This window comes from Saccostrea echinata, unplaced genomic scaffold (genome assembly GCF_033153115.1).
Source record: "Saccostrea echinata isolate AGI-Se365-2 ecotype Australia unplaced genomic scaffold, CSIRO_AGI_Sech_v1 ptg000056l, whole genome shotgun sequence".
NCBI classification, from domain to species: Eukaryota; Metazoa; Mollusca; class Bivalvia; order Ostreida; family Ostreidae; genus Saccostrea; species Saccostrea echinata.
Genome location: NW_026889805.1, coordinates 4,151,251 through 4,164,485, shown reverse-complemented (window position 1 = coordinate 4,164,485; position 13,235 = coordinate 4,151,251). Strand labels below are relative to the sequence as shown.

Sequence of the window (13,235 nt, the reverse complement as noted above, 5' to 3'; positions counted from 1 at the left end):
GGACAAAAGGTTTTTATCTAAAACCAGCACATTTTCGTTTGCAAGACTTAATATTCGTGGTAGCCTAGTGGCTGGGCATTTGCTTTGTGGTTGGGAGGTTCGGGTTTGTTTATCGTGTCGCATCAAACTTATGGCACAGATAGGGACTGTTTCTTCGCCAAGTGCCCGACAGTAGGAGAGAAAGTCACGGGCCTCTTGATGAGACCTTAAAAACCGAGGCTCTGTGTCACGATAGGCTTTGACACGATAAACAACCCTCAGTGCGGCAACCTTACGCGCATAGGTCAAAATTAGTTGAGCCTCTACAGGTGATGCCTCTACATGAGTGAAAAAACCCCATTGGAATAATACAATATACAATCAATGCAAGCAGTAAAGTCAAAATTTCAATGCACTATATTTGCTTTTTAATGATAAAAAAAAGCTATTCGTACAAGGTTTACATTGAAACTTTGCTATGTACAATATCATATACTGTGTATCATATTGAACGATATCGAATGACACTATCGAAATTCTTTACATGAAACATGTGGAGATAACGAACAGTATTCGAGCTCAAAAGTCCATTAAACATTACAAAATAGGAGCAGAGCGAACACGGACCTCTAAGACATCGAAGGTGGGATCAGGTGCCATGGAGGAGTGAGCATCCCCTGCCGACCGGTCACACCCGCCGTGTGCTCCTAGAATAAAATTTCGCCACAAATCTGACCATTGAGTATATTGTTTGAAATAAGAACAAAACATTGCATTTAATTGTTTGGGGAAAAATTAACTGCTGTGAAAGACAATCCTCAGACGTACTGAACTACAACATGTTCAAGAAGTGCTGTAAATCAAATGTGAATTATGAAAGAAACTTCATTGAACTTAAGTTTGAAACCATTCATTCTTCATTAAGTAACAAAACGAAGTAAGTAGTTCAAATACCTTTATGAAACCTAGGTAAAAATAAATTTTCTTTTTTTATCAATATTACCTCTCATCTGTAAATTCCTATTTTATTTCTCGGTTGTGTGTGTGTGTGTGAGGGTGTGTGTGTGTGTGTGTAACTGAAAGTAATTTTAAAGCTATACATGGCATATCAGAGCTTGAAAAATAGTGTAAATATACATGATATATGTTATTTACGTTCAAATTAAAATTACACCGATTTTGAGCTTTAAAAATCTCGCGTTTCTATAGTTTAATTGACTTTAAATTTGTCTGTTATTTAAATGTGGAGTCGGTACATTAAATCGGATATTGTTTTAAATTTTTGATATCTTTGAAACAAGATTGATTTAAATTGTGTTATTTAAAGGAAAGTTCTATCTTCATATAAAGTAATAAAACAAATAGAAATATCTTTTTAATTTTGGTTACCTGAACTTATCAAAAAATATGCCATATATGACTTTAAGAATTCCTAAGCATCTTTAGTGAAGTGAAAAAAGATGCATTTCTTGACATGAATTCTTTTCTTGATTGTAGATCTAAATCTTAGTGTTTTCGGAGCTAACACTTCAAAGGAACTTTTTTTTTTACCTTTTTGTTCTGGTTGACGGGAACTGAGACTGTCCGAAAATTGCTCGTCACCAGTATTAACGCGCGTCTATACACAAATTGCACTTTGATTACTAGTAATTTCGTCTGAGCGAAGAGGTTATCACCCTAGAGTATGCAAATTCTAATCACAATTGTCACAATGAAATATGAAGATAAGGATCAGTAATGAAGCTCAAAGAACAAAAGTCCAATGGAACAATACAAATAGGGAGCAGAGCAAGAGCAAGTTGAGCAACACCATGAAGTAAGGATGATAACCATGAGATATAGGCAGGTATTAAAAAGTTTCAGTAAGTCAATAACACTGGTATCAAAAACATTTGACCATGCTTAAGCATTCCATTACAGATCCTGTCAGGACAGACTGCTTTACCATTTTTTTCAGTTTGCTGTTTGCTTTACTTATTTCATTCAAAGATATTTTGTAGTCAAGTTCATGAAATATGAGTGTTGATGTTTTAGTTGGTCTTTGAGAAACTGATCTTGTTAAACCTTAATATATTCAATCAAGTTATTAAATTATTCAATTTCTTGAAGTGGTTTACCCAATTATTAGTAGAGATTGATGTATCAATTGTGTTTTTTTTTCAATTTCTTAATTTACGTATAAGTTTCTAATATTTTATGGATCAGTTGAACCTAAAGAGTTCAGCTTGTTAATGATATTACAATGGTATGATCTAAATTTTTGTTTGGGTAGTTTGTTATAAATTATATAAGCTCTATAATACTGATTCTTAACATAAATATATCTGGGATGCAACCAAATAAAGTTCCCTTCTTTACTTGTTTTGATTGATTGATTGATTGTATGCTGTTTTACGTCCCATTCGAGAATATTTCACTCATACAGAGACGTCACCATATACCGGTGAAGGGCTTTAAATTTTGACCTTTACTCGGCACTCAGGGCCATTCAGCAGTGAAGGTTCTTTATCGCGCAACTTTCACTTCAACGTGCCGAGAGCTTGGCGAAAGAACAGTTGCAAATCTTTTGCTTTTATGTTTAGAAGAGTATTTATTAATTTTACACGTTTTATTGTTAGGGATATTTGGTTTTAATGTCATATTGGCAGCAGCTTCTAGGGAATCTAAATTTCTTTTTTACTGTTGATTTTATAGACTCTATGTCATTGATGTTCATGGAATTATCAAAATTGCTGTTTATTTTGGATAATCGTTATGCTTTTGTAAACTTAAAAGCAGAGTCTTTCTCCCACTGAAAGGATAAATGGGTTTTGTATTGTATTAGTAAAACCATATTAAGAAAAAATATTACATGACAACATATACGACAATGTGGAAATAAAATCTGATGCTTCAAAAAACATAATAAATTGTACAATTTCTTCAGCAGTTAAAAGATAATCAACAACACTACTAACATGATAATTATGCCACGTTAAATCTCCACAAATGTCACCAAAACATCTTTTCATAATACGGTGTATGTTTGCAAATACAAAAGTCTACTAGTGTTCTTTTCCTCTTTTATTTATGCAAGCATCTTTGTTAACTCTGTTGAAAATATCATAATCGATTTTATACGTTTCAAATAAGGGTAAATATTGAATGTCATCATCAAATATATAATCAGCTGTATTTCCTGTTCTAGCATTAAAATCTCCACAAAGTATTATATTTCATAAGTCTTTTAAATTGATAATTTCTTTCCGCACAAGCTGTAGAAAATTAACATTATTGTTATTTCAGGTGATCTCTCGGGAGGGGGGGGGTATACAGTACATATATAAACAAATCTTTATCAAAATAAAAAAAAGCTCTCTATAATTTGACCCAATGATATTAATTACAATTATTTTTAACTACAGAGACATGAGCTTTAATCTCATGCTTAATTATTAGATATTCCTCCATAGTATCTGCCTTATTAGATCCACTTCTACAAATTGTATAACAGTAAAAATCATCATATATTATAAATGTATCTGGTCCAATGAATGTTTCCACAAGGAGATCTTGATAGAAAAAGTTCAGCATCTTTTTTTCATACCTGATATCAATCTTCAGATACTAAAAAGAAACACAATTAATATTTGTCTTTATGTACACCTTATACAATCTAGGAAAACTTCCATATTTTTTATTCCAATTCAAGAGAAAAGGTACAACATTCTTCAATAAAATATTAATGAAGGTATTTATGCCCTGTTCACCGAATTAAATTTGATCCGCGTTCACACGGAGAATTTAATGCGAATTAGTTTAATTCGAATTAGTTTACTGTGCATTAAATTACTTCGCATTAGCTCCGTGTGAACGCTAAGCGAAGCTAATTCGAATTAAATTTTGACGCATGCGTAAGGGCAGAATTAAGTCACAGGCCAAATGTCGATGGTCAAATATAGGTACTTGTGCTATTTTTGAGTGGAAAACAAAGGAAAATTATGTCAATCACTAAAATGTGTACAGACACTATGACATTATGTAGAATGTATATCAGGGGCCTGTTTTACAAAAGAACTTACAACTAAGACCAAAATTTAATTCTGCTAATAATTTTGTAATTTACATTAAATAGAAAATGGTTTTAATCTTTTTAACAAGTATGTAGAAAGATACTTTTACGCTAGCAATTGTAAACAGAATCATTAATTTTGCAAAATTTTACAATCAACTAAAGTTTTTGGTCTTAGTCGTAAGTTCTTTTGTAAAATGGGCCCCTGCTCTGTATAATGTGACGTGATTTGTAAATGACGTCATAATAGCCTTGCTGAATAGCCTTGTTGTAGAAATAAAATTTTAATTAGCATTAGCTTACTTCGCATTAGCTGTCGTGTGAACGCAATTTAATTCGCATTAGTTTGATTCGCATCATTTTACTTCGCATTAATTTACTGCGAATTAAACTCTCCGTGTGAACAGGGCATTAGATTATTTAATGCTGTTCACACGGAGAGTTTAATTCGAATTAAACGTAAGTTACTGCGAATTTGCTTTGAACCGCGTTCACACGGGGAATTTAATGCGAATTAGTTTAATTCGAATTAATTTACTGCGCATTAGATTACTTCGCATTAGCTCCGTGTGAACGCTAAGCGAAGCTAATTCGAATTAAATATGACGCATGCGTAATGGCATAAATAAGTCACATGCCACATGTCGGTGGTCAGATATAGGTACCTCTGCTATTTTTTAGTGAAAAACAAAGGAAAATTATGTTAATCACTAAAATGTGTACAGACACTATGACATTATGTCAAATGGATCTGCTCTGCATAAGGTGACGTGATTTGAAAATGACGTCATAATAGCCTTGCTGAATAGCCTTACTGTAGAAATAAAATTTTAATTAGCATTAGTTTACTTCGCATTAGCTGTCGTGTGAACGCAATTTAATTCGCATTAGTTTAATTGGCATTATTTTACTTCGCAATAATTTACTGCGAATTAAACCCTCCGTGTGAACAGGGCATAAGACTAATACTATAAGCTGCTCAAAAAAAAAAAAAGATTTAAAGAGTCCAAATTGTCCCTTATGTGGTGTTATCAAAGAGTAAGTCAACTTCAAGTCAGCGCATGTCATTTCGGCTTTTTTCCAAGTAGCCAAGTAAAGTAAAATCATGTTTGACATAATTTGGAATTTGCGTCCATAAGGGAAATGAGGATTATCGATAGTTATTACCTAAACAAGCATATAGTATGATTTGACAATTATTTTACGCATCTATGATATTTGCTTATCTTAAATGTTGTTTTATCCTTCAAATTAACTTTCTTTACAATAGTTAATCGATTAAAATGGTTCCATTTTTTTTTTTTTTTTTTTTTTTTTTTTTTTTTTTTTTTTTTTTTTTTTTTTTTTACAATTTTTAACAAGTTTCCATGAACTACATTTTCAAAAGTACTCTGTTTACCAGTTTAAGAACAAATGCCTTGGCAAGTTACTTTCATTAATATGTTTTGAAGAATTGGATGACTCAAGAACTACGACGCTTTGAAACTTAAGACACCTTGGAACTTTCAAACAAGACAGAAATATGTGTTGGGAATATTCCGTTTATGCTGAATTTATTAGTTATATAGGTCTATTTCAAAACCATAAGACCTTCTGGGGCACTGACAGTGTTCCTTTCTTTCAGAAAATTAAGCATATTTAGAAGCATGTCCGTTTTGGTTTAACCTTACGGATAAAATAAGTATTCGTAAATATTTACATAAATTACACTGATTTGAGGCATAATTGTCTTTGATATGGTATACTACATCTCATTAATAAGTATATCTGCATACTTTGTTCAAAAGTAAGATGAAAGATATAAGGTGTACGTGTATTTCATGTCCCTTTAAGCTTTGGAATAGAGGGTTGGTACGTTCTCGTCTGTTTAGGTTTGGAATAGAGGGGTGATTCTTGAGGAAGAATGGCGGTATTGCATTCATCAGAGGTACAGCAGAAATGACAAGAGTAGTCCCCGCTAACCTGAACCTTGCTGTAATGTACACAGTGGTACTGGTCCGAGGTCTGAGATAACCACAGGTTCCGACAAACAGTCTCATTCACACACCTTAATGGATAGAAAAGAAAGCTTTTTTCCTTTTTTGAGTTTTTTTTTTGGGGGGGGGGGATGAGATGTTCTTTGTCGTTTTTTACGCTGAAACTTCTTCATATATTTTCTTACAAATCATACAAAACCTAGGATTCTGAATTTCTTTTATCATTTTGAATTACATTTTAGAGGAAGGATCAATAAAATTTATGTGAAAGCGTTTATGATGTGTTGAAGTTTGGCCATATCAAAACTTACCTAGATTTGTTTTTATGTACATACATGTACATGTATGAATTGGTAAGCCACTAAAATTCCATAAGATGTTTCAAAACTTATTACTTGTAAGTCAGATCCTTTATATCAATTTAAAGTTTATGTTAAGAATAATGTACCTTTTGAATAAAACATGAAGATAACGAACAGTAATCAAGCTCAAGAGTCCATTGAAACAATACAAACTGGGAGAAGTTTGCTTCCTCTGATGCGAACAATGTCCGTCATACAGGGCTCTTTTCCAATATCACGCTGTTTTGTTGGTCCTATGTAAACATTTCTCACGTCACATGCATATGTCGAATAATAAAAAAAAAACCAGAACAAACAAACAAACAAATTCATTTTTTTATCCTGAAGATGTGTAGATATTGTATAAATCTGTTCTTTTCTTTTTACAGTTTTGAACCAGAAAATCTACAAGGTCTGTGGTATTAATGAAGATCACATTGCATGTGACGTGAGAAATGTTTACATAGGACCAACAAAACATATCTTGAATCAATTGTATCAATATTGTACATAGGTGTTTCAAAATATTATATGTCTTTTTGAAATTCAGAAAAATAAAGAAATTTACTTTGTGCCGTGACTTTCGTAGTTCTGGTAGTGGTCAATGAAGCAGTATATGTTATATTGTTAGAATCCATATGTTCTGTTCTGCGGTGAAAGTGCTGCAAGATGTGACACAAAGTGTGTTAGTGCTGTTGTGGTTGTCTGTGACGTGTCATTCATATTTGGTATAGTGAATGTCCCTGAACTTGCCGTGCTTATAGGTGCCATTGATGTTCTGGCATATTTCACAAATGCAGAATCTGTTGAAAGAAAGAAGAATAATGAACCTATTTTTCCTAAAATATTTACATTCTTATTGTCTTTTCGCAAAGCGGCGAAACCATGATATTAACGACATAGCAATATAAAATTAAAGAAGAAACCTTAGACAATTGATAAGAATATATCTTGTATTAGTTTCTCATCACCCTAATGGATGCCCATTTTTCTAGTGAAGTACACAATTCCTCTGAAGTATTTTTCCCTACACATGTTTGATACCTTCATGAAACGGGTGATTCTAAAAAATGAAATTTAAAAATAAGATGAATAAAAGTAATTCCTATCATGAAGATTAAGACTATTTTCAGAGTAAAACTTTTACCTCGACAAAACATTGATTTTGGAATCTGCAATGCAGAGTATTTATCAAACAGCTGGTGCAACGGAGGTGGAAGCAATCACTATCTCTACAGTATAAGTACTTGACAGCTGAAAAGAAGTCACCATCTCAGTCAATGAATTTTGGAAGCAAAAGGCCTTTATAGAACTAGTGTTAGTTATAATTTAAAAAGTAAAATATAGAATTAAAAAAAAATAATGAATTAACGTCCAAGGTAGAGTGGGTCCTTGCAGTGGTGTAGTTTGCACAATAGAAAGCCTTGTGGATCTAGTTGAAGAAGTAGAATGATCCATGGTGTGATTGGAATTTCAGTTGGAGTGGGGTTTTGTGTGAGTTTTTGTCGTACTTGCCAACAGCAAAGAATGCGTTTGCTAAACAAAACTGTCCGTAGATATATATATAATATATTAAACTCTTTCTCTGTGATATTGTTCAAGTTTGAAATGTAATACGACAAAAATATTGAGATATTGCCCAGTCCTATATAGTTCTGATCTTCACAGCAAATGCAGCGTGTCCCTGCCGAGCATATGATGTACTAATCAATATATTGATATTAAGGATAATGTGTTAAATTTTACCAGCAAGTCAAATAAAGATAATTCTATCGTGGAACTGTATCTTTTAGTTACTAGTAGCCATTAAGTAATAACAATTTTTTGCACCGCTGTATCCAAAATGACACAAACTATGTACACACATAGAAAAATCTTTTCAACATGTAACTTGGAGGAGAGTCTAAACCCTTATATTGACAATATTTTATTATCTGAAATTCGAAAAACTATACCTTATCTATTTTCTTTTACGATTCATCAATATGGGGTCGTGGTGTTGATTTATTACATGTGAAATACATTTAAAAAAAGAATTATTTAAGGGAAACACAGAACTACAGTTTAGAAATTATGCTCAATAGCTCTATTCTTCCCAATATCACATTCGCACCAAACTTTACTTTGTTCCTTTGAAAGTTTTGAATAGTTTATCTGTAAAAGTCAAGGAAAGTCAATATTTGGAGTCTTCGACACCAGAATACAGGCTCGGATCTGTGATAATGAATATTCTTAATCAAAAAAGGTCCAATCTTGTATTCCACCATATTTCAAGGTGAAGTCCACACCTTTTATTTCTTACGAATATACATCGACAATTCCTTCCAAACTTTTTAATTATGTGTTTGTTTCTTTGTTTGTTGTTTAACGTCCCTCTCGAGAATTTTTCACTCATATGGAGACGCCACCACTTGCCGGTGGAGAGCTGCAAATTTTGACCTTTACTCGGCACTCAGAGACATTGAGCAGTGAGGGATCTTTTTCGTGCCAGCACCTACTGCGACACGGGACCTCGGTTTATATGGTCTCATCCGAAGGACCGTCTCCACGTTCCACAGTGGGATTCGAACCTGCGACGTTAGGATCAACTCCTTACTCCGGGACTCTAGAGCAAGCGCTCTTACCACTGCGCAAAAAACTACAGTGCCTAGATATCGAGCATCTGAAACATAATTCTCCATATTCTTCTTCACCCTTCAACTATGGTCCTGCTGGACGTCATTACTGGTGACGAAAATATAGTTAATAATGAGGACTTAAAATCATTTATTATAAGAGGGTCTAAATTTAGGGAACCTCGATTTTTCAACTGGCGTCATAATTTCATAAATATTATGAATTCAGTGGAAGATTACGCCAGACGATGGGTTAAATATGAAAAAGAAGACCTTGGCACTTTGTCAGAATGGATTAAATATATCAGATGGATGTTGAAATCGCGCAATAAGCGATTAAGGGACAATATGAAAGATACCATTTATCCTTCTGTCTGCGACAATACAGAAGTGAAACAAGAACTAGATATATTACACGATCAGTATGTACTGGTCCCCGCTGACAAAGCAGGTGATAACATTGTCTTTGTTTGTAAGGCTCATTATTTGAATTGTAATTTAGAGGAACTGGGATTTAATTCTGCAAGTGGCAATTTCTAAGGAGAACATTCTTCAAAACCATGTGTCAGTTTTAAATATTTTTAATATCCCCAACAATCAAAATGAATTTGAATTACAATACCTATACTGGATTCCATGACTCCATAAAAATCCTTACAAACAAAGATACATAGCCGGTTCCAGTAAATATTCTACCAAGCCTCTTTCTTTACTCCTCACTATTTACAGCAGTGAAGGCGAAACTTCAGGAGTACTGTACAACAGTGGATACTTAAAAACTCCAAGGAGCTTTTTGTAAATTTAAAATCACAAAATTTTAACGAAATCAATGACATCAAAACGTACGACTTTTTAACACAACTATTCCCCACGATGAAATAAAGTCAAGGCTTTTGACATCATACACAGCTGCTTTTTCAATAAAAATGGAACTCATAAATATTCTTATTATTGACATTGTTCATTTGCAAAATTATTTTGTTAAAAAGCATTCTGATTGTACACACAAGTACTCTGGAGTTGATATTAAAAAGATGCTTGAGTTTCTGATTGCCAATATTTATGCAGTATTTGGAGATCAGGTCTTTCAACAATCTGTTGGAATTCCCATGGGTACCAATTGCGCCCCCTTGTTAGCAGACCTTTTTGTATTTATATGAAGCAGAAATTATTCAAAAACATAAATAAGAAGAAGAAAACACTTGCTGTGGCCCTCAACTCGACATTTAGATATATCGACGAAGTATTATCAATTAACACTAGTTAATTCAAATGTCGACTCGATATATCCAAGTGAACTTGAAAAAAAAGATACCACAGAGTCTGACACATCTGTTTCATATTTGGATATTTTACTAGAAAAAGACTTCAATGGTAACCCAACAACAAAGCCTTATGATAAACGTGATGATTTCAATTTTTCAATCGTCATCTTCCCTTATATATTACTTATGTAGCAATATAGCCTTATCACCTGCATATCGGGTTTTAGTCTGTCAGTTGATTTCGATACGCAAGGGCTCTACGTATGCACAATTTCTGAAACGTGGCAAGTTATTGCCGAATAATTAAGTTGATTAAAAATCAAGAATATCAATAGTAAGACTCGTTTAAGTCATTATTTTGCAAGTTTTAAGTGATACTTTCTATCTGTTAATCAATGATATATTTATAAACTGTGAAAAATTTAACTTTATACCTCACATAGTTTTGGAGCTATTGTAAAAATAAATTTTTGGACATCTTGACTTTTGGCAAAACCTTAAAGGCTTTCGTAGTACTATATTCTTTTCATTAAAATCTTAGTTTTCATGAAATGAAAGTGAAAATAACTAACAATGATGATTTTCAAAGTTCTTTTAAACAATACAAATTATAAGCAGAGCTAATACGGACCTCTCAAAACAGGTATGAGATTAGGTGTCATGCAGGAGTTAGCATCCCCTGTCAAAGGGAAAATCCTTAGACAATTCAGTGTGAAAATAATGGCCTAACAATTTGTGTGAAAGACACCAGTCATCATTCGACTTTATGGCAGATTGTGTTTGCAAACAGGGACATTATATCGACCAAAGAATTTGCGAAATGTTGACTTTAAATGAGATAAATGATATTCTTGTATCATACTGTCACCCTCTCATTTGGGATGAAACAACATGGTTTGAAGAATCCAAGTTTTCCTAAAATGACGCGCCCCAAAATGAGATTCAATTATCTGTAGACTTTTCATGATCTTATAGATAGGAGGTAATTCATTCTTTACTAAGAATAAAAAATATATATGAAAACAAGTGTTGTTTATCACTTATGAAACTGGTTAAAAGTCCTTATTTTTCTAGTCAAATTGACATTAATTGAATAATTTTTACAATAAATAAAATATACTACTTGATTTTGTTTTTCAAGCTTAAAACTCTGGGTGCATTCAAAAGTAGATATAACTAAAATAAATTAAAAAAGAACTCGTACTTCCAAATCTGTTATTATTTTCTCGTTTTAAAGAGAAATTATTCTATAGCTATAAAGACCTCGATACTTTTTAATTTCATGTTGAACTTGTATATTTTCTTTAAAAACTATTTATTTGTTTGTACGTTATATGCAGGATCATACTGACAATAGCAATATTGCTGTATATGTCATTCTAAATAAATATTGAACTATCATTATCATTGTCGGCGTTGTTGAAAAAATGCTAATGTAAATTTGGAGATCATGCCAGGCTAGTGTGCATCGTTTGATAAGAAAAATATCCATAAATTAAAAATCAAAATTATCATATCTTTTCTATTATACTAATTCTGAGCTCTGAAAGAATCTCTTTCTCTTTTTCATTTCAATTTAACTTCCCATATTCATGCATGTATTTTCTTTCTGTGTGAACATCAAAATAATCTTTCTGACAGAATAAGCGACACAAAATAAAAGCTGTGGTCTGTAACGATGCAAGTAAAATGCATTTTGAAAAAGTAAATTTCACTGTTTTAAAAATGGAAATAGTGAGCGGTCTTAAACTTTTTATAGTATAAAACTGTTGAATTTATAAAGGATTTATTAAAGGAAAAAGAATGATAAAGATCTCATCGCCTGGTATAGAGGGTTGTAGAATCTGGTAGTAGTCCTTGATTGCATTCATCAGATGTACAGCAAAAGTGACAGGAGTAAGCGCCACTAACCAGGACTTTACCGAACTGAATGCAGTGGTCCTGGTCGGAGGTCTGAGATAACCACTGAGTTCTGCAAACTGTCTCGTTCACGCACCTGTTTCAAAAGGTACAATGGGTTACCCATAACTGGATGCAGTATCTTTTTGATATATTTTACTAGAACACATAAAGTACTGACCTTTTGAAAACGCTTTCATTTCCGGATACGTCATGAAATATGTCCGTCATGCAAAAATCTTTTCCAGTCTGACATTGTACCTTAGGTCCAATGTATATACTGCGAATGTCACATGGTATTCCATTCTCATAATCACCACAAACTTTACAAGTTTGCTGACTTAAACCTGGTTAAATTAGATACGCTTTGATTTTTTGCTGCTTCGTAGTTTATTTGAATGGAATTACTACTAGCATGTCTCTACTAGATGTCTTTTGTATTTTCTTTTTTTCAATATTCAGATCCATTTGTTTATATAAGGAAAGCATTCCATGAACAATAGTGTTTTCTAAAAACCAGTATACAGAGGTTAGTTCAAATCTGCCTCCGAAGCTCTTTATGAATGAAACGTGAAGATAACGAATATATTGCAATACTACTTTCACCCAAGAGCAAAGCATAAATTACCTTGAGAAGTAGCAGAAGTTGAAGAAATTGTTGCATTCGGAGTGGCATCAGATGTAATGGCTGCATTTGAGGACATCATGGGTGTTCCTGTTGTTGGTGAGTTCACATGCGGTGTATTTGATGACGTGTTGATTTCCTTCAGTGTGGTAGAGACAGCGTCTGTAGATGTTGACTGTGGTGTAGTCCTTGATACAGATGGTGACGATGTTGTTGGTTTCATTGAAGGTGTTTTTGTTAAATTGTGTGTTGTTGTATGACATTTCGAAAAAACGTGGTCTGCAATGATGAAAACTGCTTTTTTGACGCGAGGGTATGAAGTGGTGCTGTTAATGATTGGCATTTATAACACAATCTTCTATTACCTAATTAGTGTCTCAAATTATCTCTCACCGATACAAGTATCATCTCCGCAACATTTCTCGTGTGATCCAACATGGCACTGACCCGCCTGAAAATTAATCCATTGTACTCCTTTATACTC

The 13,235-nt window shown here is 33.1% G+C and overlaps 1 long non-coding RNA gene across 1 annotated transcript; it reads right to left on the bottom strand.

The window, feature by feature from the left end:
• Positions 1-11,996: 11,996 nt before the first annotated feature.
• On the bottom strand, positions 11,997-12,449 carry LOC133173305 (uncharacterized). Its single transcript, XR_009719018.1, has 2 exons — positions 12,308-12,449; positions 11,997-12,223 (listed from the first exon to the last, which is right to left on the bottom strand). It is a non-coding gene; the product is annotated as an uncharacterized LOC133173305 (long non-coding RNA).
• Between the last annotated feature and the right edge of the window lie 786 nt (positions 12,450-13,235).